The 25,521-nt window shown below is 33.8% G+C and overlaps 1 long non-coding RNA gene across 1 annotated transcript in view; it reads left to right on the plus strand.

Annotated features, from left to right (window-relative positions):
• Positions 1-515: 515 nt before the first annotated feature.
• The window catches only part of LOC118191799 (uncharacterized), a 77,758-nt gene continuing 52,752 nt past the window's right edge, over positions 516-25,521 (plus strand). The window contains exon 1 of the long non-coding RNA XR_004758670.2: positions 516-931. This is a non-coding gene — a long non-coding RNA (uncharacterized LOC118191799). The remainder of the gene's footprint in view (positions 932-25,521) is intronic.

The raw sequence follows: 25,521 nt of genomic DNA on the forward strand, positions 1-25,521 counted from the left end.
TGCCTGATGCCAAAAATAACTCGACTCTGTTAGGAACTGACTTTCTTCAAAAAGCTAAAATTGTTTTAAATCTTGCTGAAAATAAGTGGAACTTTTCTGATGAACCTCGAAGAAAATATAGCTTCGTGAAACCTCATCAATCCCAAGTACTGGAAGAAACCCCAGTTGTTGTAAACAACTGCCGACTACGAGAAAATGAAGGACAGCAATTAACTACAGCCCAACGGCTTGCAACTGATGCATTGCTTAACAAATATCACACTGTCTTCAAAGTAGGGGGAGAAACCACTAATCAAAAGCCATCTGGCTTACTTCAAATTCCAGTCTATGCTCAACGTTTTGAAACCTTGTCAATTGATCTTTTCGGTCCCCTTCCTGAAACACCGTCTGGTGAAAAATGGATTTTTATTGTGCAGGACTGTGCTACGAAGTGGACAGAACTATTTGCTTTAAAGGAAGCCACGGCCAATGTGATGTAGCCGTTCCTCAATAGACACTAATGCCGGCTAGCTTTAAAAGGATTTATTAACAGAGCACACAGGAACGGTTACAAACAAAAGAAATATATATAAAAATGAAACATAAACGAAATGGAACATCAAACATTGAGAATAACATAACATAGTAAGCTATCATCATGGCGGCTGGAGGTCGACTGACGTTTTTTCATATCGCCACGAGATGGCGTTTAAATAAAATAGTTCGGTTACAGTTCATGAGTTCATGGCGTGAATAAAATAGTTCAATTACACTTAAATAGGTCTGTTACATACATAATTTATTGCTGGAAAACTAATTCTGGCTACTTATATTGTTCTTCATACATCATTATGAGTGCAATATGCACCCCATAATTTTTTGTAACTCATTACATCTTTAGACGTCACCGAGATGAGTGAAGTGTGCTAGAAGAGTAAGGGAAAGTCGGAAAGTAAGTATGCATTCAGCAAAGGAATAACCTTAAAATAACCTTAAAATAATCAAGCTTTTTTTAACCGACTTGGGAGAAAAAATATATCAACAGTGTTACCCGTTACATAAGATAACATGAGGAGAATTAATATTGAGATTACTTACTTTCGATTCATATATTATAAACAGTTAGATGTTTTAGCACAGTAGCAGCAAGTACTCAAATTAGAATGAGAAATAAAAAGCACTATTGCTAAATTAAATTTAGAAATTTGCTATCATATTTTATACCTTTTGCGTATATACATATATTCTTAAATTATTACACACAATCATAGATATAGATCTATACGTATACTATGAGATCTGCGTTTACGTCTGTAAATTTAGATAGATTCGAAACCGAACTTCACTTCATATGAACGATAAAATTAAAATATCATAATTACTTAATTTTTTTATGGCAGGCCCTAGCCGTTTTTAGGATTTCGCCACTACTGAGACCAGAAGGGGTGATCATTTTATTATGGAGGTACTTAATAGGCAACTACCGCTACCTCCTATGAGGAGAAAGACAATTTATATCCATGCCTAATCCGGGATTCGAACCCGGGTCCTTTGGTATCGCAGTCGGCTTTCCTAATCACTCTACCGTTTAAATAATAAGCAAGAAATTTGAATTGAAAAATTTATCTGCATTGCAGTAAAAATAGTGATTAAAAAAGAATATTTCAATTACTATATGCAATAAATATTTTGTGGTTTTAAATGTTTAAATTCAAAACAAGGGAAGGTTGCTCTAATCCTGCAGAATGTTATACTCCTTTATCTATGTATTTCATGTGAAATTTTAAAAATGGTATAATTTCTTTCAAGATAAGATTTAATTTACTTCAAATGACATCAGGATAAAATAAGGTATTAGAAAGTATGTAATCTCAGCAGGGTTCGGGCGTTCTTCCATGGTGGAGAAAATCAACAGGAAAAAATTAACTTATTTAATAGTATTTATTAAATATGCGTGTATACAATGTGATTCAAAATTATTTGGCAAAATATGCAGGCAGATAGACGGTAACTAAATTAGCAGATTTTGCAACGATATGTGTGAGCGTAAATGGAGCTGTGATCTGGTGCACAGCACGAGGTAGATAAAATTATTTTAATAGAGTAAGTCGTCATTCAGAACGTAATTCAGAGATTCATTTCAGAGTAAGCCAGAACGATTTCCGAGTACCATCTTTGAGCAGTTACTGCGATTCCATCTACAGCTCCATAAATAAAATACGCGCGGCGAATAGCGATTTACGCTTGCAAGCCGCTTTTACCAACCGCTCAGCAGGGCCCTGATCTTCTCAAAGCGCCATTTCGAAAGCGTGGATTACAAATCTTGTGCAACGTTAAGTAAGCATTTTTATTAAAAACCATAATTCAATGGAAAATAAGAAATACTCAAATTGAAAAGCAAATGTTTGTCAGAAATTTTGCTGTTCGATCAAAATTTTCATTAATTTTTGCCTGATATTTTTTATAATAATGATACACAAATGGTGGTAAGCAGGTTATTTGGCGACCACTGATTTATTTATAATCGTAACATTTACTTTTAAAAGATAATTTTCGTAATTTTTTCCAATATGCAATATTATATTATTATATTCTTATATGGAACTTTAAAGTTACAGCACTCAAAAATATATGTGTTATAGAGATTTCAAATTTTCAGTATTATAAAACAAACCATTCATCCTCTTTTAAAGCAAAAATGATAACAAAATTATTAATTAATCAATTTTCTAGAACTTTTTTATTCCCGTTTTTTATAAGCTTTTATTTGACCCGCTTGTGGTGTTTGTCATTATGGTCAACCTTTGCCACTGAGTTTTAATTTATTGTCTGCTAATAATTTCGTAATAAAGCACGCCAGATTCACACAAAAAAATATAGAAAATACGCGTAAGATACAAAACATGAAAGGAAATTAATAACTTCAATTTGGCAACAGGCCTTTTAAGTCCTCATTTAAATCCTTTCTGTCCTAAAAGTAGAAACTGTTTTTATATTGTTTATAATATTTTTTCTTTCAAATTTTATCTGTTCCATGCTTGTAGTTCTCCTGCAACAGTTGTTATCCAATCACATATCAAAATTTCCACAAAGAATTAATTTTATAAGTATGGCTGCTACTAAATACTCAGCACCTTTTTTTTTTCACACTTCGCGTTATGTTGCCAACATATGCTTCTCATCATTCTGCTTTGTTCATCGTACAGATATATATCTAGATTAGATAAAGGTATAAAAAGATGCTTTTAAGGGTTGAGTTATTTTTTAATAGGAGTTAGTTTCACTTCATTTTTAAAACGTGTGGTTACTCGAATGGTATAAAAACCCATCATTTTTTTAATAAACAGCCTTAAAATTCTGTGAAATACAAACTGATATTAATGAAGCAATCACTGAGACCATCGAACGAAAACGAAAAAAAAGCGGCAAAAGTCAAAAAATATCGAGGGAAAATGAGCAGTTAAAAAAAAGTCCTCTTAAAGTAAACGACGTTCTACCGATACAATCCAAGGAAAGTAAAAGCAAAAATCAAATAAAATCCCGTAAGAGAAGCTAGTCACAGAATAAAAATCTGCAATAACAAAACAAAACATCTGATTTCAAACTTTTTTCATTGTACTTCTAGGACAATTGTCTTTTGAGGAATGGTAAGAAATAGGAATTCTCTGCGCTGTGTTAAACTCTCAGCGTGAGAAAGAACCAATTAATGGAGCGCTTGGAAGCCATTTTTTATATCCTTGTTCTAAAGATTTACGATTTGTTAAATACATGACAATTAAATTTATTAGCCAAAAGTTAAAAACAGAAAACGAGCCGCGGAACATAGATATATTGCGTTCAAAGTATACAAGACCCTTGGGCGTTATTAATTAATTTTATCCCAAATGCCGCATTGGGATTTTCTACGTTATTTGCACATGCAAGTAATTTCGAAAATGTCACTAACGAAAATCCGGTTCATTATGAACTGAGAAATATCTGCAATGTGGGAATTTTATTTCTAGGCTTATATCTAAATAAAAAATATCGCGGGTATTTATTAAAAACTAAAAGCGAACAAGAAGCAGCGTAGCAAGTACAGCTCCAGCATTATAATTTCAAAAGTTAGGTAGAAACTTATTCCTTAGCTGCCGGAGCGGGAATGACCGAAAAAGAAATAAATGCCTACAAAGGAAAAACAGAAAAATTCCTTAAGTATAATCAATAACAGAAAACGAAACCATTGCTTCCGTCTATTGACGAAGTAATCAACTAAAAAAAATTTCAGGAATGTTTAAGTAAAAGAAAATTAGCATCACTAACCAGAACCTAAAGTTTTAACTTCCATATACGAAGTAAAGGAAGTACTGTAATCGCGAAAAATACCGGGTATCATATTTCAAAGAAATAATCATTTGGACAGCTCTCGAATCCATTTGACGATTTTTTGAGTGACGTACGCCTTTGGCATGCCTTTATTTTCGCAATCTTTGGCCGTAGTCATATAGTTTCAGTTAGAGAAGTAGTGTTTTAAATGACAAAAATATTCATGCTTTAGCAATGTAAATATTTTAAAAAATTTAGAACGAAGTCTAACTACATGTATAATAACAGTTTATATATGTTATTAGCCTACTAATAAACATCCAGTAATATTTAGTAACGGTTTATCGTTGTAAATATCTAACAGTATTTAATAGCAGTTTATTGTTGTTCTAAAAAAATATTTAACAGGACAATACAAGGACGTCTGGTGTCCATATCCGATTTTTTATAGATGTGAAAGGAAACCTGATCCGTCAACAGGACACTATTTGAATACATTTTGGCTGAAGGGAGCTGAAATTGGGAATTTTTTGGTCAGGAATCATGTGAAATGGAAGATTTATGACTTTCGCTTTTACGAACTCAAGTTTCTCTTCAATGTGAAATATTGAGGTTGCCTTTATCTGACCAATCTGCGTTAAGCCACACTGACAAGAAATACTATAGATATTTCAGAAGATCCTGTCTGTAACAAGTGATCCTGTCTTTAAATCGGACTCCGAATTTATTAGTTGAAGGTCAGACACAGAAAAGTTCAATTTACTTAAAATACATGTAAATTTATAATTTCGCTGCCAAAAATGAAGAAGAATGTTCTGTTTAAAACTCGAAGCAACAGTCCTGCAAATTTACTTGAGTTACGCCGATTCCTTTTCCTTAGTATTAACTTCTTTAATATTTAACCTTTCCTGAGAGTTCTTTTTGATACGTGACGGATAATAATGTTCATGATATCGTACAAGTAGAACCTTGGAGACAGAACTTAACATCTGGGCTAAATCCCAAAACTGCACAACATAAACATCTTTCCTCGGTTTAATAATAATATTGTTACGAATTTCGTACTTAGATAAGTAATTTTAGTAGAATTATAAGTAAAATTATTGTATTTTTCTGTGTTGTGTATGTAGCACGAGACACATTTTAAGAGAAAGATACGCCGGAAAAGTAAGAATACAGGGGCAAGTGCATTTAACATTGAGTAAATGGGTATCTCGGTAATTTGGCTAGTTATAGACAAGCTGACAACTGTTTTGGCGACTTATTTTGCTGCCAAATTTGACGACTATTGGATAACGTTTTGGTTCGGTTTCTGTATCACCGTAATAAGTATTGTAACTGAACAAATGTAACTGACAATTATATTAGCTGTAACCGTAAATCAATTCTGATATTGCTTTTCTGTAATTTTGAGAAGCAGAAAGTACCAAAAATATTTCGGCGGCCAGTTGAAAAGCGCAGATAGAGAACATCTTCTCTCAGTTGCTTAGTTATTGTTGTTGCGATTTCTTAATGTTGATTCGAGACGTATCCGAGTTTTATCTTTCTCTTTAGATCCGCTTTGCATTGCGTTGTGTTTAACATTCTTAGTAGTCTGAGGTATAACTATTGATTATACTGTGGAAAATTCCGGAATTCTGAAATATTTCTTTTAATAAAAATAAAATTTAGCACTCCGACATTCCGAAATTAATCTTCAGTTGCCTTCTGTAATGTGCTTTTATTGGTCACTCACTATGTTGATTTAGAAATCATGTTTTTTTAAACCATGTCTTTTCTTAGTTATTATTGTAGTTTTTTTTTTTTCAAACCACCAGTAAATAATTCCAGTATTCCGTGATGTTGATTTGGAGACACAATCCCAAAGATAAAAATATCACTTAAAAGCAAATTTTAAGAAACCTACAAACGTATTATATTTAAAGTAAATTTTACAGGTATTTTTCAAAAAATTAGGCTTGAAGAAAATTAAAACAACAGCATTGTTGTTGTTTCTTGGGGGGGGATCTTTGTGACTTGTGACTTGGAGGTTCAAGCATTCAACCCAAGGATTTTTACTTATCGATGGGGTGCACTTGGCCAGTGGTCATATAGAAAAACAAAGCGCTCTGAGCGCCAAATGTATTGCATTTAATAGAAAATACACGAACGAGTAAAAGTACCCAGAATCCAAATGATAGTGAAAATAAAGCTGTCCGAGTTAGTAGCAGTATTGGTAGATTGAAATAAAACAGTTATTGATGAGATGATTAATACATTAAAACAGGAATTTCAATGAAATAAATAAATTGCATGGGGGCAGTATGCTAATGTTATATAGATAAAAGGTACATAAATAGAGTTGAAACTAAAATTGATGATTGTACTTACAGGAATTTTAAATGGCTAAATAACGTTAAAACTGCCCAATGTAGAATTACGAGTATAAATCCAAACTGAGTGTCTTTAGATTCGTGGTAGAGTAAAAGGAGCAGTAGTTAAATGAAGGTGGAGGAACTCCACGATGGGTGATAAAGAAAACGTAAAATGCGAAAAAAAAAATGCAAACTGCACATTTCACAAAATCAATATTTATTACTGTGGTGAACTGTTCTAGGCCTTTTATAAGTATGTTCCACGGTAAGATCGTAGTTAACAAGATTTTTAATATGTTCATAACTGGAATTTTGAATATTTTGAAAGAAATTGTGAGAAGCTGCAAAAATATAATCCATTGCATGTGCAATTTGTAAATTCGCATGAATTTGTCGCTTTCTGACAAATTATGGAGCATTAGAGATGACCCTAAGAATTTTGTTTTCTAACGTTAGGTACAGAGTTCTCTTAATTTATAAAACCAATTTAGATTTTCTGACAATGATACCATGTAAGTTCTATTAGTTTTATTAAGATCGTAAATCTACAAGTTCATTGAATTTGAATTCTTGATCTAGTATCACGCCAAGATATTTATTAGGTAACGACAAGAACTTTTTTTGATTAATTTTGATTTCTGTATTTACTGGATAGAATTTCTTGTAACGTTGAAAAAGTATAATACGATATTTACATTTAATACAATTTTATCCTCCAGAGATTGCACCAGTGAGTTACTATAATAATACTGAAGTGGAGGTGATCTATGGCAAGTTGTGGATTTCGATGAGAGTGCCAGGATTACGGAATCATCAGCATATTTTGCTATTTTACTAATGAGGGGTTCATGCATGTCATTAACATAGAGATTAAATAGAATCGGCGTGAAGGCGAATCCCTGTGGTACTTCACTACGAATCCTTTTCTTCCTGGAGAGATTATCCCCAATTTTAATCTGGAAACTCTTATTATATGGATATGACTTGATTAATTTCATGGGATTAATTGAGAAAATATCATGTAACCTGTATAGGAGACCTTGTTGCCAAATTGTATCAAACGCATTTTCGACGTTTAAGAAGCAAGCTGCAACTGCCTTTTTCTTAGTAAAAGCTTCGGCCTATTTCAATTACTTTAGGTGCTTGTATGGTAGTATTGTGGTACCTTGGCGAAAACCAAATTGATTATTTTCAAGTATATATTTACTTGAGAGAAAAGTGATGATTCTTTTTTGAACTACACATTCAAAAATTTTCTCAATGCATGGAAGCAGGCTTATCTGTCTGTAATTAAGAGGATTTTTAGAATTTTTCCAGGTTTGGGAAAGTTTACAATGACCGCATGTTTTCACTGCTGGGGAAAATAGAGGTTGCGTATGCAAGCATTGATAATATTGTTGATGAGAATAATATATTTTCTGGAAAATTCTTTTAAGACTTTGTCTGAAATCTGATCGAACCCCTGCGCTTTCCTGATATAAGCTTGCAAATAATATCTTTGATTTCTCTGGGAGAGGAAGATTTGATAACATAATTGTCGATTTTTTCAGTATGAAGGAATTTTCTTCTAAAACATGTTGGATATGTTCATTATGAATGGTGGAGTTTGGGGTAAAGATTTCTTCTAAAATTTCGGCTGAAAAGATTCCCAATTTCTTCCTCAGATTGAGCTGTTTGATTATTGTGTTTTACAGAGCTAACTTGATTAGTGACTTCATTTCTGAGTGATTTTGCAATTTTCCATATTGTTTTGGATTTAATGTCATGTTTTAAAAATTCATCAATTTCTTTTACAAGATTATTAAGAGTTCTTTTGATATTAGGGTCTCTAGTTAGTTTCCATTGCTTCCTTACTCTGTTTTTAATTTTCATTTTATCAAGAATAAAGTCCGGAAGTGCTTTAGAATCACTTCAGGTAGTTTCTTTTGTAGAGAATTCCAAAGAGTTCTTTCTTTAAGAATTTAGTAATTTCAGTTTCAATTTTAGCAATGTCCGTTAATGGGAGACTGCACGTAGTATGAGGCAGAGAACTATGAAACTTGTTCGAGTTGATAATTTTCCTATTAGTGGCTATCGAAGGATAAAGTCCATAAAAGTGATTTGCACAGGGAAGTGGTCATAATTAAGGTCTTTTGTTTAACTTCTAGAAAAGGAGTGGGAAAATTTCCTTTAATGATTAAAATGTTCAATATTTCTGCAGATCCAGTACAGTGAATTCTGGTAGAACGAGTAGGTCCAAGCACCTTGATTGTACTTTGAACAGCATAATTTTGAAGAATTCTGCCGTTTGTATATATATTTCTGAAATTCCAAATAGGATTTTTTGTATTTAAGTCCCCAGCAATAAGTGTTGGATAACGCGCATTTGTGAGATTTTCCAAATCCAAAATTAGTCATAATATTGTTTGGAGAATTATAGGCTGTAATTAAAAGAAAAGCTTCATTTGTTATTACATAAACAAGGACGGCTGTAATTTCAATATGCTATGGAGTTAGAAGTAAATATCTGGAACTTTTGATATGATTTCTGATGTGAGTATTGCGGTTCCATCTCCTCTGTTGTGTCTTCTGTCATTTCGATAAATGATCCATGGATTTTGAATTTATCACTTGCTCTAAGATGAGTTTCATGTATAAGCATAATATCTATCCCATGTTTTTGCAAATAGTTAATAAGCCCCGATTTTTATTTTCGGATTCCGTTTCCATTAAAAGATGAAATTTTTGCATAGCAATTTCCCGTCCCTATGTTATGTTGTCTTTTATTATTAGAGCGCAAGTCCATTGTCAATTGCATCCACAATATTGATAATTTCTATGGCACTTTGGAGTTTATGGAGAATTAATTTGGCGTTTTTATAACTGTGAGGGGGTATAAACCATAAGAAAAATCCCATAAGAAAATACCCATAAGAAACACTTCCTTTAGTGATTTACTTTAGTGACTTTAGTGACACTTCCTTTAGTGATGCACTTTCCCATAAAAAATCATAGCAGGTTTATCCTCTTTATTTTATTATTTGAGCATTTGGTTATTATGAATATAACTGTTTAGCTCTTATACGTATTCACCTGCAATTCCCAGCTTAGCTTAACAGAGTAAATACCAACTTATTAGAGTATCAATTACAGAGTACAATTCCCAGCTGATAATCAAAGGCTTCATATGATTGGCTGCAAACCATATTAAACATTTTAAAATATAGGAGCATTTTTAACACTCCATTTTGGTTTATTTTTAATTACGTTCAGTACATTCATCATATGCATATATACTGACACTTTATGTCCATAAATAATGAATGTTACAGTTTTAAAAATAATAATATTAATAAACAGAGAATTATATTTTTAGCATAGGTCATAAAATATTCACAAAGATTTTTAAATTAAGTCTCATCTAGAGACGTCTTTTTGGCCCTTCGTTAACTTACCTTACTAATATTTCTTTTATTTAAAATTATTTATTTTCTTTTATAAATCATTACTTAGGCATCCCCGTCTTTAAGCAGATATCACTGCTTGCATTGCCATAATCAAATAAAGATTATCAAGAACATTTTCTCCTCAGATATACAACTCTTGAAATAAGTCAGTAGTGTCTGTCATTACATCTCGCCATCCAAAACTAAGTTTCTTATCTGTAGAGAATTCTGTATTTCCTAAATCCAAACCTAATCTCCAGGTTAGATTCCTTTATATTAAGAATGGCATGTACTCCAAGAAAGAGACAGTAATAGTCAGACTGGGGAGACAAAATAACTGCTTTATGCTTTGGTTTTTCTCTCTTTCTGCTTTGGATAAAGGTGATGCATTTATTGTGTATCCCTGGAATATTTATCTTCAATTGTGCAGAATGATTTGTATTTATTTTCTGGATACAAATCTCATTAAAAACATACGAATCAAAACATGCAACTTAAACAATACATAAAACATCGACAACACATGACTTTCTTGTACGGTCTATTAAGGTTATACATATTTTTTGCTGCACTCCATTTAAACGTATTCCTAACCAATACCTTACGTCAAGTTGAAAATGACATCAAAAACTGCAAATTCGTAGGTTAAATATCCTGGTCAATTTTGGTCGTACAGAAGACAAACTTCTTGTAATTTTATTTAATTAGTTTTATTTTAATTTGATATTGCCAAACATGAATATTTCCGTCATTTAAAACACTTTTGTAATTGGACATATATGACTGTGACCAATGATTGAGAAAATATCAACAAAATGTCAAAGCTCTACGGTTAATCGTTTTTGAGTTATGCGAGATACATACATAGTACTTAAGTACGGACGTCACAAAAATGCCCTATACACCTTCCAAACATACTGAAAAGACTTTAAAACACGAATGCATAACATGTGTTTAGTCTACAATCTATATTACGGTAACAACATTCTATATTACCGTTTCATGGTCTTAGAATAAATGCAAAATTTGTTTTTAAAAATTTTAATTTGCAAATATGTTACCAAACAAAGAAGGGTTGATTTCACGTACAATTTTCGGCAATGAGAGAACTAAATAAAAGTGCTCGGATGTTTTGAGTTTTGAGCACAATGCCTCTTATCATCTATCTCTACTTGAAAAACTTGTTAAATCATGTAAAATAAACATTGAAATAAACAGTGACAGTTGTTTTTCATCGTGTCTAATATGACATTAAAAAAGTTACATGACTCAGAGAATCCCGTAAAATAACTTACAACTTCATTCCTTCCATAAAATCAAAGAAAATTCATAAGGGAAAGTATAATTGATAGGTACCATAAAAATGTTTAGTGCAACAATGGTTCCAAGAATATATTATGAACATGAATTAAGTACTGAAGGCAATAAAAATTTTATGACAACTGTAGTAATTTATTACTAAAATAAAATCTTTTATTTTATTAAACTAAAATAAAGTAAGCATTCATACTTAATTATTACAATATATTCGTTTTATCATTAGTTTATTACTACTTGTCACCTTTCTACCTACATATAAAAGATCAATTTTCCTTACCCTATAAACCAAGGATGTCAAACTCGCGGCCCGCGGGCCGCATGCGGCCCACAACGACAAGAATTTTAACAAATATTTTTGCGGCCCGGCCAATATATCGGCAAATAATAATATACAATAATAAAATAACATATCGACGAAGAAAAAAATGAAATGTTTACTGCTAAGTAATTAACGATAATTTATTCAGTGTTGTTAGATTACTCACAGCGAGTTTATCAGGTTCAATGTTCCGTCTTACTTTCTTCGGGAACATGCAAGGACCTGACTCGGAACAGAGAGCTTACTAAAGCTATGTTCAATCACTGTGGGAAGTAGACAGGATACACAAGAAGGGTATACAAAACCCTTTATTTTTCTCTATTTACAATAACTTCCGTACTTCGGAATACACAGACCCACTACTTGTGGTCTAAACGTAAAAATATAAAAATAAAACTAAACTCTAATTTAACTTTAAAATAATAAACGTGGAAGATTGGCCTTATATTAACAGGAAGCCGTATGTAGTACAGCGAACTGTGAACACTACAATACGTTTAAAGTTATCAAGAGGATTAAACCTCTGGCCTGGAAGGCAACCAGCAACTGAGTAAAACTTCTAAGGTAAGCGGCCTGCTTCGACTAACTGCTTCCTCTCTCTCGCTTGGCAAAAAGCCACAACTTAAATACTTGGCGTTCGCCAGACAAACTTTACATAAATACATTAACGCTTATAATTCTGGCCGGAAGTAGAAAATAAGAAGTGATAGTAAAGATTTAAAATAAAATAAACGTTAGTAAAACTTAAGATCCTTACAAGTTGACACACACACTACTTAAATTTCAAATGCGTGTGAGTAGCTTGCGTTCAGCTACCTTCCGCTTTTGGGGGACACGTGCACTCAGAACTTGTACGCATCCCCCGACAGCCGAATGTGGCCGAACTCATGGTCTCAGTTTTCCAGTCATAGTTTTATACGATATATTGGTGCATGCATGTGCATGCACTTTGCTTTATTATTAACTATTACTTAATTCATATTGTTACGGATTTCATAGTTATTTATTTATTTAGTTTTTTTTTATTTAGAATTGTAATTAGATTTGCTTCATGTTGCCTTAGAAACGCAGACGATTTTTGAAAAGACAGCTGCGTTGGAAGGTTAAAAATAGAACAGCGCGTGCATTTAATACCTAATAAATAAATATCTCGTAATTGCTATTGCCATCCACAAAAATCCAGATATTTATAGATGTTTCCAGTATATTCGAGAAATTAATTATAAAGCTTATAAAAGCCGAGAACAAACAACTCATCTCAGTAGTAGCTGTAGTTCTAGCGAACTGTTTGTTTACTTAATGCTGTGATTGATTTGTAGCGATTTCGCTGTGAGATAGAATTAGTTTATCTGTTTTGAATTGATTTTTGCTAAACGTTTGACATTTTGTGATATTGTTAGAATATTTTTGAAGAAATATTTCAGCATTTTGATTTATCTCCTGTGGAAAGAATAAATTTTTGTTAACTTTTTAACGTTAACCGTGTTTATTCCAGCCCTTTGTATTCAGTATATCTATATCAAAACCAAGTGGTAGTAAAATTAAACGAAAAATCGCTGACGAACATAGAATATTCCAAGTAAAATGGGAATTAGAATATTTTTGCTGTGAAATAAAAGATAAAATAATCTGCTTGATATGTAATAATACTATTAATGTACCAAAGTTATATAATATTAAACGTCATTACGAACAACACAAATCGAAATATAACAATTATGAAGGATTATTGAGAGAAGAAAAGTTGAAAGAGCTCAAGTTAGGAGTGAAAAAGCAACAGTCCGTGTTTAGTAAAGTATTGCAAGAAAGTGAAGCGGCGGTACATGCAAGCTACGTCTTGTCCGAGTTGATAGCTAAACATTCAAAGCCTTTTACTGACGGTGATTTCATCAAGGAATGCCTAATGAAAGCTGGAGAAATTGTTTGTCCTGGAAATGTGAAGGCTTTTCAATCAATTTCATTGTCTCGAAATACAGTTGCGGAAAGAGTTACTGATTTAGCCGCGAATTTAAGTGATCAGATCAAAGCAAAATCATCTAGTTTCGAAAGTTTCTCCATTGCCTGTGACGAGAGCACGGACATTAGTGGCAAAGCTCAATTATCAGTGTTTCTTCGTTCTTGTGACAAGAATTTTAACATTTTTGAGGAATTACTGGAACTAATACCGATGCCTAGTACTACCACAGGAGAAGATATATTTACTTGTGCTTTTGGACTTCTGCAGAAATACAATCTACTTTTGGCAAAATTAAATTCTGTAGCTACAGATGGCGCTCCATCAATGACCGGGAAAAACAATGGCTTCGTAGCATTACTAAGAAAAACACTTAGTGAAATTCACGATTCAAACATTCATCATATGCATTGTATTATACATCAAGAAGTTCTATACACGAAAGTAATAAATATGGAGAATGTTTTGTCATATATAAAAAAAGTTATAAATTTTATAAGATCTCGAGGTTTAAATCAGCGTCAATTCACTGTTTTCTTAAGTGAGTTAGATAGTGAATATTCGGATTTGTCCTACTATACCGAGGTACGTTGGTTATCTTGCTCCAAGATTCTCAAACAATTCTGGGATTTGAAAGAAGAAATATGTCAGTTTTTAAAAACGAAAAATCAAGACGTAAGTTTGTTTTACGATCCAATATGGATACAAGATTTATCTTTCTTGGTTGGTATAACCAAACACTTAACCGATTTAAATTTATCGTTACAAGGAAAAGATCATATCATTACGAACATGTTTGACATAATTAAAGCATTCAAATGTCAACTAGTTCTTTGGGAAAAACAACTTAAAAATGAAGATTTGACGCACTTCCCGACGTGCAGCATAAATAAATCAAGTTTAGATGAGACTTGTTCGTATCAAAAATACGCAGAAAAAATTGCAAATTTAACAACTGAATTTGAAACGAGGTTTAATGATTTTAGTTCCCTCGAAGACAATTTTTTTTTTGTTTGTTTTCTTCGATTTTCTCGATAAGTATTGACTCAGTACCTAGCCATATGCAACTGGAGGTGATCGAGATTCAATGCAACTCAAATTTGAAAGCAAAATTCATTGAAGTGGGCGTGCCTGAATTTTACAAATATTTACCAGCCAGGTTTGAAAATATTCGAAAATTCGCATATGAAATTATTTCCATGTTTGGTAGCACTTATCGGTGCGAGCAGTTATTTTCAGTCATGAAAGGTAATAAGTCTCCTATTAGAAACCGTATTAATGATGCTCACCTTGGGTCAGCGTTGAAAGTTATCACTGCAAACAAAATTTCTCCCGAAATAGGAAAGATAATAGCAGAGAAGAGATGTCAAGTATCAGGACGTAAACATTAAATTTTTCTTGTTCTTTTCTATATAAATATATATATATATGTTTATTATTGTATTATTCGAAATAAATCTACGTTTCTATGAATATTGATTTTTTTTTTTTTTTCTGCCCGCCTAAAGTTAAACTTTGTTTGTTTGGGCCCAAGTGTACCTATGAGTTTGACATCCCTGCTGTAAACTGTAACTTATAATCAATATGGCATGCAAACTGTGTGTCATATACTATTGTTAATATTACAGATAGAGATTCTGATCAGATATCAACAGTAGCCTGAGTTTCGGAAAAGCAAAATTTACATTCAGATGCTTCGATAAGTTCTATATTAAGAATAGAAGGTTAATTAGTAAATTGCTCTTTATGAGCTAATAAGTTTGAATATAAAACGCTCTATACAGTTACGTACGATATCTCGGTATCTCTGCAAATTAATTTTAATATGTAGAAGTTTGCAGAGATTAACTGGGGACACATGACATAAGAACTTTCGAATATTCAAATATTTAGTTTTGGGCTAAAATCATAAAGTAGCCTGAGACGAATCCAAAAATATATAATTTATCCATGTTCAGAAGTTTTAAGACCGAAATCTTTCATTAAAAAATGTAAACAAGCATTTTTTAGCCAGTTTATCAGGTTCAATGTTTCTTCTAACCTTCTTCGGAAACATACAATGACCTGACTAGAACAGAGAGCTTACTAAAGCTATGTTCACTAATTGTAGTAAGTAGACAGGATACAGACGAAGGGTATACAAAACCCTTTATTTTTTTTCTTTATATACAATGACTTCCGTACTTCGGAATACAATGACCCTCCACTCGGGGTCTAACTTAAAAGATATCAAAATAAAACTAAACTCTAATTTAACTTTAGAATAAGATTGGCTTTATAATAACAGAAAGCGTATGTAGCACAGAGACTGTGAACACTACAATACGTTTAATTTATCAAGAGGATTAAAACCTCTGGCCTGGAAGGCAAAGTAGCAACTGCGTAACTTCTAAGGTAAGCGGCCTGCTTCGAACTCACGGCTTCCTCTCTTCTGCTTGGCGAAAAGGCCACACTTAAATACTTGGCGTTCGCCAGACAACTTTGCATAAACTCCTTCACGCTTATAATTCTGGCCAGAAGTAGAAAATAAGAAGTGATAGTAAAGATTTAAAATAAAATAAACGTTAGTAAAACTTAAGATCCTTACATACTTCCCGCCAGAGTTAATTAGTTTGAAACTGAGATCTAAAACGACCTTGTTGAAAACTTTTAGCTCTAGAAACTAACGCGAGGCCAAACTTTTACAATCATAACTTAGCTAGAAACTAGAAAATTTTAAAAGAAAGAAATTTGTTACAATAGCAGCTCCCGGAATATACAACAATCTTTTTTTCTTTTTCATCTGTACTGCATCAAAACAGGAGCTTTATTCAATTCTGGTTCCTTCCAGAGATCTGGAAGGAAAACTAGTTTAATGAAATGTTACAGAATGACATTGCAAATAACATATAGAATATACTTTTCTTAACATTCTTATTTCATTCATGACTATTTTAATTATCTCTCCCCGTGCTCTCTGACATGTGTTGTAAAAACACCAAACACGAATGTGTTTCTGTCTATGTGTTCAACACTTCCTCCTACAATCAAAACACTAATGTGTTAAAATTCAACATACGAGACCTCTTAACACACCCTAATTTCAACTCTAGACCCTGAGGTACTATTCTGAAAGTGGCTAACTCTAAAGTGTAGCGTCAGAGAGCCTAACTACATCATTCAACCTTTAACACATATTCACCATGATTTAATCTTTACAGTCACACGAATAACAAATTTTTTAACATTACTTTCACTTTTACCATATCACGTTATTTCTAAACATTCAAAATAACAGTTCACATGTATACAAGAACATATCAAGATGCCGTTAATTTTACACATTTGAAAACATACATTAGTAGTACATTGTTAACTTCTATTCTTTTCAAAGCAAGTGCCAATTCTTTCTACATTGAAATAATACTACATTTCAAAAAGTCTTTCAGACTAAAACTTCTTTCTTGTTAGAATGTTTTAAATAAAATTTATACAATAACTTTTTACAATATTTAAGTCTTTATACAACGCTATTATACATCGACTTTAGTTTTACGCGCGAGTAATTGAAAAACATAATAAGAAAATCGGTCACAACTCATTTCTCGCCCTTTTGGCGATAAAGGTAGACCTCGCATGAGGTAAAACTTCTTGAAATCTGCCACTTGCAGTAAGAATGAAAGATTAACTTAAGTTTGTAAAGTAACATAAAATTTTACTTATCTTTGTAATATTCAGACATCCTTTTCTGGGCCCAGTCTTTAAAGGTATTGCAGATCGTAGTTTGATTTATCCTCCTTCTTGTACGGGCTCGCCCTTCAGTGCCTTCCTCTGGAAGCTTCCTTTTTTCACCAGTTCGGTCACCCTTGAATACCTTCTTTTTCTCCTCTGCTTGTGGTCTTGGCCGTTTGATGGCAGCTGGTCTTGGTGGAACCGGGAAACTTCTGTCGTGATCCTGCTTGGACCTCGTTGTTGGCCGTTCAAATTTTTCTTGTACTTTTTCCTCCGCCGCTGATGGCCCTTCCGCAGTTCGGCGACTTTTGCTGCGGAGAGTTCTGTCGGATGAGTCAATCTTCCGTTTCACAGCCGGGTTATAGTTGCCGTCCTTTCTCCCGGTCTTTTCCACATACGTCGTCCTTCTCCCTTCTTCATTCTGGGGGTGTTAGTGAACTCTGTTTTTTGGACGGTGGAACGGCTTCTTTTACTTTGTACCTTCAATTTTTCCGCGGGGCAATTTTCTTTTCACTTGCTTCTGTCTCTCATTGGCTTGCCCTTGTACTTGTCGTTTTCCCACCTCTGGAACTTGTACCTGCGGTGTCTGCCGTACCGGATCCTGCAAAAGATCTGAAAAGATTTGCATTTTATTACGGTCATAGAATGGTTTTATCTGGTCAATGTTTGCGGAACAGGTTTCACCATTTCTTGCCTTTAACACTACAACAGCGTGAGTTATTTTTTCTATAACATATGGTCCTTCAAAGCGTGGAAAAAATTTGGCAGTTTTATCTTCTGGTGCTGAAGAAAGTGAATGCTTAATTTTTAGTACTTCATCCCCTACTTTATAAGTTACTCCCCGTCGTTTCAAGTCATAATACAATTTTTGTTTTCTTTGTGCTACTTCCGTATTCTTTTTTGCTTCTTTTATTAGTTTTTCTATATCACCCATTTTAAATTCTGGGGCTCTTTGTTGCACATAAAATAGTTTATCTAACGGTGTTATAACCTTTCTGCCTAGAAATAACTCAGCAGGAGTTTTGCCCGTTGTATCATGTTTTGCGGTCCTAAGGGCGAAAGCAAATTCATTGACATAGTTATCCCAGCTTTTATGAAAATTTTTAACATAACTACGGATAATTTTCACTATATTTCTGTTGACCCGTTCCGCTATATTTGATTGCGGCCGATACGGGACCATTTTTAAATGACGTATGCCCAGTTTTTGGCACATGTCTTCAAATATATTACTTACAAATTGAGGACCATTATCCGATATAACTTTTAGGGGCGCCCCGTATTTTAAAATATATTTATTTAAAATAGAATCAGTAACTAATTTCGCGGAGGCTCGTTTTAAGGGAACAATTTCGGTCCATTTACTAAAATGATCAACTATAACAAGGAGATAGCGACTTTTGTTTAACTGACTTTTTGGGAAAGGGCCCAATAAATCGATGCCGATTATTTCATTTGGAAATTCGGATTTAATACTATTTAGAAACCCGGCCGGGCGGAAATTAATATAATTAACGGCTTGACATGTTGGGCAGTACTGGACATACGCCCTTGTTAACTTTTGCAGTTCAGGAAAGTAGACTGCCTCGCGTACGCGTTGAGTAGTTTTTCGAATACCAGCATGAGAAGCTAAAGGGCTGTCATGGAGCTCTTGCAGGATATTTAATCTAAGACTAGCTGGGATAACAGGTCGAAATTCGTTGTTGGAATTCGTAGTTTTTGTATAAAATAATAGACCATCTATTAGTTCGTAATGGGCCGCCCTATTTCTTATCGCCACAATATCTTGGTGGCTAAAATTTTCAGGATCCTTTAAATACTCATAAATGTTTCCAAACTCAGGATCCTTACCCAGTTCGGTTATTACAGTTTCTCGGGAATTTATTGTACATGCTGTGAGCATTGCCACCTTTACAGTATTACCTTCTTCATCTATTTTAATTCTGGATAGGGCATCTGCTACGATATTTTCCTTTCCGGGGGTGTGCTTGATTACCAGATTATATTCTTGTAGCTTGAGTGCCCATCTTATTAACCTTGGGGATGAGTTTTTCCCTGAGTACAATCTAGTTACCGCCGCATGATCAGAATACACTGTTATTGGCGCCTTTCCAAAATAGACTCGGAACTTTTGCACTGCTAACAGAACTGCAAGTGCCTCTCTCTCGGTCGCGGAATAGTTTCTTTGTGTTTGATTTAAAGTTCGGGTAAAAAATGCTACTGGCTGCTGATTTTGCGAAAGTACCGCTCCTACCGCATAATCCGAAGCATCCGCTGAAATTTCTAAATTTTCATCCTTTTCAGGAAATTTCAACACAGGGGCTTGCGTTAATGCTTGTTTTAATTTTTCGAAAGCACTATTGGCTTCGGCCGTCCACGAGAATCTTGCCTTTTTCCTTTTTAATTTTAACAATGGCTCAGCGATAGCCGCAAAATCTTTTATAAAGGACCTATAATATGAACAAAGTCCTAGAAAAGAAGAGAGCTTCTTTGCCGTGTTTGGAGTCGGATACTTTTGTACAGCGATTATTTTTGATTCATCTGTCTCGATCCCTTTTTGCGATATTTTGTAACCTAAATATTTTATTCAGGGGCTGCAAATTTACACTTTTCGACATTAACTTTTAGACCGGCCTCATTTAATAAAGAAAACACCTGTCTTAAATCCTGTATATGTTGGTCGAGATTATCACTAGTAATAATGATATCGTCTAAATAGATAAATGTGGACTTTCCAAGAACAGGTCTTAACACAATGTCCATGCATCGCTGAAATGTTGCTGGGGCCCCAGAAAGGCCAAACGGCATACGCAAAAATGCATAAGTGCCAGACTTGGTTATAAAAGCAGTCTTAGGCACGTCCTCAGGCCTGATCCCTATTTGAAAATAACCATTCGTTAAGTCTAAAGTTGTCATAAATTTGGTTGATTTTATGTTCCTTAAAATTTCTTCTATAATCGGTAACGGATATACCGGATATTTCGTTATGGAATTTAATTTACGGTAATCAATAGCGAATCTCCACCTTTTTGGATGCTCCAAAGGATAATCATTATTTTTCTTACATAAAACCACCGGACTAGCATAACTACTTGAGATATGCGTTACGATCTTTTTACGTAGCATATCGGTAATATGCCATTCTATAATTTTTTCCTTATTCTTATCATACCGGTATGGTTTTTGACGAACCGGCAATGCATCTCCGGTGTCAATACTATGGTTAGTAACCTGGGTAAATCCTGGAATATCACTAAATAAGGAAGCAAATTCACTTACCACTTGTCGGATTCTATCTTGCTCGTCATTAGGCAGGTGGTCGAGATTTAACCTTGGCGGTTCAACCTTTTCTACACGCACTGGTTTCATCGTCAGCTTAAGAGACGCTTCATTAAAATCCAGTGTAGCTTGTGCGTCTGAAAGAAAGTCTATTCCTAGTATTAAGTGTGCTTGCAAATTCTTTACTATAAAAAACATCACCTTTACTTGTTCGTCCTTGATACGGATGTACAAAGGTACTTTACCTACGCACTTACATTGTTCTCCTTGCGCCGCTAATACTGTTGTATTATCCGCATTATATATGCGGTATTTGCGAAAATACTTTCTAAAAAAGACTTCTGCCACACAGGAACACTGCGCGCCGGTATCCAGGAGCGCGGTGGCCGGGATATTATTTACCAAGACTTCAATCTTCGGAAGAGTTAAATTTTTCACCATTACTGTATTTAACTTGTAGGAAGAGGGGTTTTCGTGGCCTTCGGATTTCCGCACCCTCTCGTCAGCAGAAATCCGTTTTAGTTTAAATTATTTTTCCTTTCGGTGCTTTCCTTCTTTCTCCACTGGCCTTGAGACTTTTTTCCTGGGTTGCTATTGAACTGTCGACGTTCGCCGGCTGTTTTTGAATGCTCGGGTTTCCTTGCCCACTGATTCGCTTTTTCTCCGTAGCCATGTGCTTGAGTTTGCTGTAGTCTTGGCGTACCAAATTGGTTTCGCTGTTGATATTGGCGTCTTCTTTCGACGTCCGCCGTTCTTCTACTTTCAAACTGGATTGCTAGCTCAAATAATTTTTCCAGTGTAGTCGGATTTCTCAATTCAATAAAGTCTTGCACTTGGGGTAGTAACCGCGGCAAAATCACTTGAATTATTTCAGGATCCGGACGGTTTCCATACAAGAGCTTGAAAACGTGAATTTTTCTTAAAATAAAGCTCGAGATGTTTTCCATTCTTTGTTGATATATACTGAAAAGTTCTGTTTCTAATTTCGCACGATCCCTTACAACAGGGAAGGCTTTTAGTAGGGCAGTCTTGAAATTTTCGTAGGTATAGGTGGGACTTCCTGCTTGACCCAAGAGACTTCTGCCGATACATTTGAACCAGTTAAGCGCTTGGCCCCTCAAAGCGCTGGTAGCTAAGGTAACTTTTTGAAACTCGTGCACGGGGTAGAGCATGAAGTGGTCATCCAATTTTTCCAAAAAACTGGTTACCTGTGAGTTTCCATTAAACGTTGCTTCTGGTTTCATCGAAGCGCGCATGGTCTGGACAATATACCCAAATCCTTCCAGGGCGGCAGCTGGCATTTCTGGATTCTGAGCTGTTTCTGCAGGCAGCACAGGTTCTTCTTGAAACTCGGCCATGGTTATTCTTCGTCGGGCGCCACTATCAGGTTCAATGTTTCTTCTAACCTTCTTCGGAAACATACAATGACCTGACTAGAACAGAGAGCTTACTAAAGCTATGTTCACTAATTGTAGTAAGTAGACAGGATACAGACGAAGGGTATACAAAACCCTTTATTTTTTTTCTTTATATACAATGACTTCCGTACTTCGGAATACAATGACCCTCCACTCGGGGTCTAACTTAAAAGATATCAAAATAAAACTAAACTCTAATTTAACTTTAGAATAAGATTGGCCTTATAATAACAGAAAGCGTATGTAGCACAGAGACTGTGAACACTACAATACGTTTAATTTATCAAGAGGATTAAAACCTCTGGCCTGGAAGGCAAAGTAGCAACTGCGTAACTTCTAAGGTAAGCGGCCTGCTTCGAACTCACGGCTTCCTCTCTTCTGCTTGGCAAAAAGGCCACACTTAAATACTTGGCGTTCGCCAGACAACTTTGCATAAACTCCTTCACGCTTATAATTCTGGCCGGAAGTAGAAAATAAGAAGTGATAGTAAAGATTTAAAATAAAATAAACGTTAGTAAAACTTAAGATCCTTACAAGTTGAGAGAGGACAGATGTCTGGTGTGACAACAATAAAGCCACATCAGCTGGTAAAAAGTATGTTTATAAACATTCTTTGTTAGAACCTGTTTTATTAGCTGAGAAGATGTCTTTAGAAGTCTCTTTTCCAAGAAGTGTACCAAACTAGCACACTGTCACTAAAGATTCTTCAAAAGGTAAGAGAAATTAAACAACTGGTTTTTAAAAACATTAAGCGTTAAATTTACTTTTATGTGTTTTATGTAATCTAAAAGCTATCTATTTTAAATGAAGAAAAGAATTTAGATTACACGTTTATTTTGAAAAAAATTATACCGTAATAACCTTTCTCCCGAAATAGTTGCATTTCGCCAGTCGATATGTCACATGTCCCCTTGACTGCTTTTGTGATTTGTTGTTTCACAGGTCCAGTTAATTAAATTTATGACGATTGCTATTTTACCAGTATTGAAAACTAATCGCCAGATAGAATAATTTTTAGTTTCTTCCTTAATCTGAAAGAAAAATATTTAAGTTTGTCTATTCGATACTACGTGTTCAAAAATGATATAAGTTAACAAGTTTATTCTCATATATCCCTCAAATTTTGTTTATAAATGTAAGCAGTTTTTTTATATTTAACTTCTGAAAATGTAATGAATATTTTATTGATTGGATTTTCTGTTCTATAAGAAGAATATGAAGAATTCAGTTTTACATTTATAAAATTGCAGTGTCACAATTTTATTTATTTTATTTTGTGAAACTCTAGAACTGGAAATACATATCTTGGAATACGCCGTATAAAGCGTTTTAATTAATATCCAGTAAATTGATTTGTATTGCAATATCACAAACTAAGCGCGTGTTATCTGACTAAGGGAGATAACACGCGCTGCATGAATACATAAGAAATGCCTTCATGGAGGACTTTTAAAGAGAAACTGCTTTGTATTCGTATACTGGTTTGTATGGGGAAAATCTATGTACGTGTTTTTCAATTTTATCCTCAAAAGAAATATTACTTAGCTAACTAATACTTCATTATGATATAATTGCTCAGTTTTCATGCATCTGCTACGTTGCTAAATCTAATACATCTAATACATCTGCTAAATGCATAGTATAAACAGCGATGACTAAGAGCAGATAATAAGTTTTAAGACATACTCAAAATCCCGCTCCCTATTTGGCCTTCAAACTTAAACCATGTTTAAACACCGAGGCATCTGTGTCTAAACATTTAATAAAGATTTCCGGCGTTCTAATCAGTAGTTTATTGATCCCCTTACACAAAATGGATTTATGTTAATTTTCCGTTTCAGCTCTCTGCTGAATGCAAATGTGGACTTCGACTTTTAATGATGTATGCTCACAAGCTAAGCTCCGGGAGGATTCGACTTATTGAAACTGAGTTAGATTGCAGAGCATTGATTCGAATATTTCAAAAACATTCTAAGCAATATTTTTTAATGGATCAGAAATATTAATATTGCTAATTAGTTTGGTAGAAAAAGGTTTGCGCGGATCCGTAAACATTTTATTTATATTTGTATTATAACGAAGGATCTTCTTCTCTAAAGCAAATTGTGCTCCCATGCCGTGCCGTATTCGATAAAACATGCAATTTTGAATTTAGTTTTTAATTAAAATATCTACCATTCATAAAATGAAGCCTTTTTATATTTATGTTCATATTTTATTGTAATGTAACTAAATTTCTAACTAAAGCAACTATCATTATTTAAAGATTAAGTTTTATAATTAATAGCATTTATTTACTGAAAGTTTGATTTAGAAACATTTATTACATGGGGACATAATTTTATATTAAATTTAAAACGCGAAACTTCTTTTGCCTCATTTCCAAGGTATATCTGTGGTAACTAATTATCAAAAGCTAGAATAATTTTATTTTATTTAGAAACCATCATTTAAAGAAAACGAATTATTTAAAGATATGCTAATTAGTTTGGAATATACTACTTTACAGAAAACTTTTGCAGTGACGAAGAATGTTCGCTTTAGATATATATTCAATTAATAATAAAACATAAAATAATCAGCTCAGATTTTCATGCAAATTAATTGTTACTTACGTATTATCCCTTCGAAAGTGAAACATTTTCTAAGCAGCGCAGTTGAGAGCCAATTATGGATCAGCGTGACGTAACAGCACACTCATAACATCTGCGCTTCCGGGTTTAATATAACCTCGAATGTTTCTACCGATTTGCTTTCTACGAAACGACAAACAGTGGATTATTTTCAAAGTTCTGGGACCATACCGTAAGCAAGTGACGATTTGGTCGGTAGAATATGGCCCACAAAAGAGTATAAGATTATATCAATTACCTCCGGAAGTCTGTACTCACAGCTTTCTAAATAGAGCCTCCAGTAAATTCGGAGGTTCTAACAAAATATTAGAAATTGACGAAAGCCTTTTTTACGAAGTGACAAAAACGAAGAGGGTTAAATATTGATTGTTTATTAAAATCAAATGCATCAGTTTCTACAGAATTCCACAGGAACAACTGGCCCAACTTTTGGCAGAGTCTCCGCCATATTTGATGGTTTGATGGTAGCTAACTTTCATTGTCGACGGGATAATAATAAGTCCTTATTGTTTTTTAATGTATCAAATTATTTAAGTAATTAAGAAAAAGTCTGAAATACACTTAATTAAACTTTAAACTTAAATTAAACTTTTAATTGATAAAATGTCAGTTTCGTAAGATAGTAGATAATTTCTCTTAGGCTACAATTGTTTGTGTAATTTATACATTTAATTTCTTTTATTTAACGAGAACTTCTAATATTTAGTAAATTAATTCTTGACATATAATTAGTTAAATGCTGAAATGAATATGTAGTCATATATCGGAGTGCAATCGCCTTTCTTTTTAACCTTTTGTTCGTAAAATTCCAGTATCTGCCAAAT

This window comes from Stegodyphus dumicola, chromosome 4 (genome assembly GCF_044657685.1).
Source record: "Stegodyphus dumicola isolate Sdum_Otavi_A_Nest chromosome 4, ASM4465768v1".
Classification (NCBI taxonomy): Eukaryota; Metazoa; Arthropoda; class Arachnida; order Araneae; family Eresidae; genus Stegodyphus; species Stegodyphus dumicola.